The sequence below is a fragment of the Crinia signifera genome, chromosome 8 (genome assembly GCF_055691185.1).
Source record: "Crinia signifera chromosome 8, ASM5569118v1, whole genome shotgun sequence".
NCBI classification, from domain to species: domain Eukaryota; kingdom Metazoa; phylum Chordata; class Amphibia; order Anura; family Myobatrachidae; genus Crinia; species Crinia signifera.
Genome location: NC_139224.1, coordinates 142,031,094 through 142,038,705, shown reverse-complemented (window position 1 = coordinate 142,038,705; position 7,612 = coordinate 142,031,094).

The window sequence follows — 7,612 nt, the reverse complement described above, 5'->3', positions numbered from 1 at the left end:
ATTCCACAGCATTGATGGGCACCAGGAGTATTACATGGGGATAAGCCAGAACCCTGCAGAAAAAGGAACAAATGACACCCGTGAATAACATACATATTATAACACTATTGTGGCCTCTATACAGAAACATGTTATATAGTAAGACATTGCACGTATCAATTTTATTTAAAATATCAAGTAATCGTGGCTGACAACTGCCAAGGACTGGCCAACAACCAGACTTAGGGGGGTATTCAATCTAGGATCACGGCTGTCGATCCCTGCCGACAGCCGTGATCCTGGCCCGTTTGCGGTCAGCCCGACAGCTGAACAATGTCCCGCCTGCCGATCGGCGCAAAGGGGGCATGGCCGCGAAAACGCCCGTGGATTGTCGATTTGTGGCCGGGATTGCAACAATCCGCAATCCCGTATGCAGCGGATCAGACCCCAGAGATCTTATATGAAGCGCATAAGATAAATCTCATCAGCGCAACATCGTTGGGGCTTTTAGCATCCGATTTCGCTTGAACTCCCCCAGCAGCACCCGCCATGTGTCAAGTTAGATGGAGCCCTCCCGGGGAGCTGCCAGGGGAGTTCAAGGTAAATCAGGTCCGACAGGGTCAACACAAGCATCAGGACGACAATGGGAAGGTCAACAGGTCAACACAAGCATTAGGACGACAATGGGAAGGTCAACAGTTCAAGACAAGCATTAGGATGACAATGGGAAAGTCAACAGGTCGACACAAGCATTAGGACGACAATGGGAAGGTCAAAAGTTCAACACAAGCATTAGGACGACAATGGGAAGGTCAAAAGTTCAAGACAAGCATTAGGACGACAATGGGAAGGTCAACAGGTCAACACAAGCATTAGGACAACAATGGGAAGGTCAACAGGTCAACATGAGTTTTTCACCTTTTTTGTACAAACCAGGCGGTATACCATACCCTACTATACACCAGGGCATGGAGGGAGAATACTATAGTGTGCCAAGTGCAGCAAATCACCACGCCCGAAGCATGGCGAGCATAGCAAGGGGACGCAGTACACTGATACAGTGTCCATGCTGACTATATTACAGTGTAAAAATAAAGCAGCCAGTAGTTACCCTGCACAGAAACAATATAACACCCAAATCTAACTCTGCACATGTTACATCTGCCCCACCTGCAGTGCACATGGTTTTGTCCATTAGAGAGAGAATTTGCTTTTGCAAGTGAACCAGAATCAGGCCTTTGATGGAATGTCTGACTCAGGCCCCTATGGGGTAAATATACTAGACCTTCTAAAAATAAAAAGAGGTGATGTTGCCCATAGCATTCCAATCAGATTCAGTCGCTCTTTTCTCTATTGCATCCTAGAAAGTTATAGACAGGCTGTGGTTGGTCAGCAGATGTCAGCTGCCCCATAGCTTCACGTACAGGGACCCGCAGACCTAAGACACCAGAGAGGTGAAATTGCCGGGGGGAAGGGGGGGGGAGGCAATCGTGCGGGCATCGGCATCTAGAGGACAGGCTGGTACTTGTTACACAATACCTTCACCTGGATGCTGAGAGTAAAGTTGCCCACGACCTACAAAGATCTGTGATCTTAAGATTTCCCTTAAACTCCCCGTCAGTCCTGAACAAAATATTTAGGGCGGGATGTTACATATACCCACGTACACAAACCCTTCAGTGGCATCTGTGGAGGAGCCCCAAACTTGGCTTGGCCAATCCTATATCCATGGCTCCATCGTGTCTTCATTTGGGATGGTATAAGCATCCCAGCGCTTGGTATGTTGGCAGTCAGAGGACCGACAGTGGCATCCTGATGTGCAGAGTCCTGACAACTGGGTGGTACATATTCTAACCCCCACAACCTGCCCTACCTGCAGCCAGGGCCGGCGCCACCACTAGGCAGCTTAAGGCATTTGCCTAGGGAGCCGGCCACTGGAGGGCGGTAATGAGCTGCAGGAGGAGCAGCAGCAGGAAATGTCCCGCCGACGCCGAGGAGAGCAGGAGGAAAGCACCTGGGAGCAGGTGAGTGAGCCACACCGCCACCCCTGGAGCCCACTCATAGATAGGGGCCGCAGCCACATCTCTCGAGCCCATTCGGAGCCGCATCTCTAACTCCCCCCGGTGGAGTGAGATGCTGCGGTCGCATCATACCCCCAACGGAGCATAGCGGCGGCAGCCGGATCAGCCCCCCTGGAGCAGGTGAGCGCTGGCCCTGCCTGCAGCCTAAACCCCTGCCTCCCCATCAAAGCCAAACCGTTACCCCCTTAGGGCTGTTTCACACAGTACGGTTCCTGCCGCACGGTGAAATCCCGTACGGTCAGGGAGCCGCGCCGCACTCAGAATTTTATAATGGCAGGGATGGCCACAGCCCGGCAGCCGTCCCTTCCAGTGGGGGGATCCGGCTGCAGCCGTGCGGCCGGGCCGTGGCCGTCCCGTGTGAATGGACACAATAGTGTCCATTCACAACTGCTGAGTGCGGCACGGCTCCCTGGCCGTACGGGATTTCACCGTGCGGCAGGAACCGTACTGTGTGAAACAGCCCTTAGTGCCTAACACCTCCCTCCCCTCTGTAGTCTTACATCTCCTATACTGCTACACCTACACTTCTGTAAGGATTACTGTTACATTGTAGTTACTTAATGACACTGTAATAATACAGGCATACGTGCACCCTTCTATGACGGCTAATGTGTTGTGGGTGTATGTGTGGGCCACATGAATCACGCCAACATCTCTCTCTGCTACCTGTACACAGTCAGTAAGAACCAATTGCAGGAGCCTCCCAGATATTCCTGGATTAAAGGAAGCTAGATATTACCCAACAGAACCCCTCTGGTTCAGAGGCGGATTTTCCACAAGGCAATGTAGGCACCTGCCTAGGGCCCAGCAGGTCCCAGGGGGGCCCCATAAAGATATCCTGGCCATCCAAACCATTCATAGAGGAGTATTGTAGGACTACCGCATGATGTCATGACATCACATGGACCTGCTCACACTCCCAAAGTCCCTTTGATGTTCTTTGATAGGATAAAAAAGTATGTAAAGTATAACAGGCAGTCAGATTACTGTAAGAAGGGGGTGTGCTCCCTGGGGTGCACTAGCAGGCGCTACCAGGGGTGCCTTGTTAATAGCTGCCACTTAATAATGGAGTTGTCAATCCCATGTAGGAAACAAACCCCCCCCCCCCTGTATGGACCAGACTTTACACTTCAATCTTCTTTAAGCGGACTGGGACTCTCTCCAGCTGCTGGTTTCATCTATACATTTGGTTGTCTCCAAACATCGGGAGCACAAGCAATACAACTAGCCACCAGCAATACCACTTGGATTACAAATCTACCCACTGGTCATACAGCCGTACAGCTTTGAGGACATTTTATGCAATGCGATCCCAAGAGATGGAAATCCTCTAGTGGCTTTGGGTAATTATCAGCCACATTTGGGAGTCTCTGACATTACTATAATCCAGCATCAAGCCACGCTTAACTACAGCTGAGACAGGACATTCACCCTCACCCGTTTCCCTTACCAAGTCTGATCCAGATCCATCCGTTATTTTGTCAAATGCACCTTTCTTACCTTAGGATGTTCAGTGCTTTTTATCAATATTTTTTATTTTTATTTCTATGTGATTGTATGTATTCATTTTCTAATTGATCAGTTTCATCAAACAAGCGCCTCTTCCTTCTCTTTTGCAGTCAGATTACTGTGTGAATGTGACACAGGTATTAGGCCGGCTTCCAATACTGATGGTCACGCAGTTGAGCATTTATCAGTAGATTGCGTACGTGCCAAGCTGCTCTACTGATGCCAATCAGCAGCAAAATATAGTGCTATGGAAAGTTGGAGGGAGGAGGGTCCCAAAAAGGTATTTTCCATCAGGCCCCATGAGGTGTAAATCCGCCTCTGCTCTGACTATTTTACTCATTGTAACATCCGTCTTATTGCTATGTAATAATCCAGGCCTGTGATAGTGTCACATGCAGCGCTAAGCAATTTGCAGGCTTGCACAGGGCAGGATTTCACTCTGGCTGGCTGTACCTGATTGCTGGACCCTGCAAATCGCACAGTGTTTTCCCGTGCCCGATCCTGATTTGATCACAATATGTGGCCCGAGATAAAAACAAAAAAAGACTGTGCAGGAACGTGCATAACCCGCCTCCACCCCCCTGCCATCCGATTGAAAGTCAATTGATACTGGCAGCCGCCAACCCAAGTGTACGCATCATTAGGCCTATTGTCTGTGAGCTATACCATACCAGAGGCGGATATAGACCTCATGGGGTCCTACACAAGACCGATTTGGGGCCCACCTTCCTCAAATAGCGCTATATATTTGCTGCTGACTGCAGGGGGCATCGGAAGAGAACCTTGTCACGTGCACAGTCTTCCCATAAGTGCTCAGCTGCGTGAGCATCGGCGTTGCGTACAAATCTGAATCATTGTCTAGGTATTTTGGAAGTAGGCCTAAAGTAACCTGACTTTCCACATACAGTGGATGAATATGTATTATTGGTATGTAATAATCCATTTACAAAGTATTAGCTTGGGCACGTCATAAAAATTACTATGGATATCAGCAACATCGGCAGAGGTGGAGTATGACAAGAATGACTGGTCACGTGACATACAGCATAAAGAGGCATTAGACCATTTATAGTGTCAGGCGCTCACCTGGTGTGAATTTATAGGTGCAGAGGGATATGTAAATGAGGAAGGATGCAATCTGGTATATGAGAAATCGTTTATTATTAAGATGCAAATAAGTGACCGAAAATGTCATAAATGTACATATAGGGGGACATTTACCAAAATGGATTCGTAGAAAAAAGGTGTATTCGTAGGGAGAAATACACCTTTTGTTTACGAATTTGTATTTTCGGGATTTACAATCCCAAAAATACAACAATTCGTAGTCCTAAAGATGGGACATTCGTATTTGTAGTTACAAATACGAATGTCCTACACCATCGATAGGATACGACAGAAATCACCATTCAAAAGAATGGTGGTTTCTGATTTACTAAGCAGCCGTACTGATAATACGGCTGCTAAGTGGTTTAAAACACCCACGCAAATACGACAGGAAAATAGAACACCATTTTCCTGTTCTATTTGCGTTTTAGCCTGCACGGATCAGTCGGATCCGTGCAGGCTGCGGTGTAAAAAAAATAAATATAAAAAAAAAAAACGGCGTGGGGTCCCCCCCACAGCCATAACCAGCACCAGGCTGAAGGAGCCGGGGCCGGTAATTAAAAATCAGGGAACCCGACAAATAGGGGTTCCCCGATTTTTAACAACCAGCCCCAGGCTCCAGGTCCGGGGCTGGTTCCCAAAATACGGGGGACAAAATGACTAGGGGTCCCCCGTATTTCAAGAACCAGTCCCAGGCACAACCAGCCAGCAGGGTAATGCCACAGCCGGGGGGAGACTTTTTATACAAGTCCCCCCGGCAAAAGCATTCATCCCTACTGACCAGTCAGCCTGGCCAGGGGCCTTGGGGGAGTGGGGACCCCCCCAATGAAGGGGTCCCCCCCCCTCCAGGACTTACCTGACCAGGCTGAAGCCTGGTGCTGTCCTCGATGCCCCTGGGCGGTGGGCATCGAGCTGATAGCGGTGTAAAAAAAAGATTTAACTATTGTCTAATACTGGGGCACTATGAGTCCCAGCAAGCCTCCCCCGCAAGCTGGGACTTGGAGAACCACAAGTCCCAGCCTGCGGGGCATTAAAGGGCCCGCTGGCTCTTGTAGTGCCACAGTATTAAAAATAGTACAATAAAACACACTGACACACACTTAAAATAAAACTTTAATACATACAAAGCCCACACATACTGATACTTACCTATCTTCTTTCCGTAGGTAGCCCTGATGTCCTGGTCCTGTGTCGTCGACTTCTGGTCCTGTGTCGTCTTCTGGCTCCATGTCTCCGCCTCCCGAATGCCGCTATTGGCCGCCTTGCTCCTGATTGGCCGCTAGGCCGCAAGGCGGCCAATAGCGGCATTCGGGAGGCGGAGCCGCACGATGTACACAGAGTACTGTGCGGTTCTCAGTCCGGTCTGGATTCGGGGTTCTCGGTTTGTTTTTTTGCCAAGACACTTACCTGGACTACGTCGCGCTGGGACAGGTGAGTATGGTTTCCTTCCACAGCTTCCCAAATGGATTTCGTCGGATCCGGATGGCAACTGCGACGGTCGACATGGAGCCAGAAGACGACACAGGACCAGAAGACGACGACACAGGACCAGGACATCAGGGCTACCTACGGAAAGAAGATAGTTAAGTATCAGTATGTGTGGGCTTTGTATGTATTAAAGTTTTATTTTAAAAGTGTGTCAGTGTGTTTTGTGCACTATTTTTTTAACTGTGGAACTACAAGTGCCAGCGGGCCCTTTAATGCCCAGCAGGCTGGGACTTGTGGTTCTCCAAGTCCCAGCTTGCTGGCACTTGTAGTGCCACAGTAAAAAACAATAGATTAGTCTTTTTTTACACTTGAATCAGCCCGATGCCCACCGCCCAGGGGCATCGGGGACAGTACCAGGCTTCAGCCTGGTCAGGTAAGTCCTGGAGGGGGGGGACCCCTTCATTGGGGGGGTGCCCACTCCCCCAGGGCCCCGGGCCAGGCTGACTGGTCGGTAGGGTTAATGTTTTGGCCGCGGGACCTTATATCATAAGTGTCCCCCGGCTGTGACATTACCCTGCTGGCTGGTTGTGCCTGGGACTGGTTCTTGAAATACGGGGGACCCCTAGTCATTTTGTCCCCCGTATTTTGGGAACCAGCCCCGGACCTGGAGCCTGGGGCTGGTTGTTAAAAATCGGGGAACCCCTATTTGTCGGGTTCCCTGATTTTTAATTACCGGCTCCAGGCTCCGTCAGCCTGGTGCTGGTTACAGCTGTGGGGGGGGACCCCACGCCGTTTTTTTTTTTTATTTATTTATTTTTCTATTTTTTTTTTACACACTGCAGCACTCCGTGCAGACTGCTAGAAATAATTCGTATTAGCAGCCGTATATTCGGCCGCTAATACGAATTGTTACACCATCGGAGGGTTATAAAGCAGTCGTATCTGACTGCTTTGTAACTGATCCTCCGGAACACGACTTTGCATACGACTTAAACAGTCGTATGCAACCGTAGGGGAAATACCAATACGAAAAACTAGGTTTTTCATATTGGTAAATTTCCCCCATAGAGTCAGTGACCTGGAAATGTCGACAGGTCGGTACAGATAAGTCAATATGCAATGAACCCTTTTAACCATAAACCTCCTGTGGTTTATGTCTCATTACATGTATCTGATAATGACATGCAATGAGACATACACCACAGGAGGTTTATGGTTAAAAGGGGTATGCTGACACCCTCATTCCCACCAGGGGTCATTGCATATTGACTTATCTGTACCGACCTGTCGACATTTCCAGGTCACTGACTCTATGGGTGACATTTATGACATTTCCAATCACTTATTTGCATCTTAATAATAAACGATTTCTCATACACCAGATTGCATCCTACCTCATTTACATATCCCTCTGCACCTATAAATTCACACCAGGTGAGCGCCTGACATTATTCTGTTTAAACTCTGCGAAGTAGCAGACTGGGCGATTATCGATAGACTGCACATGC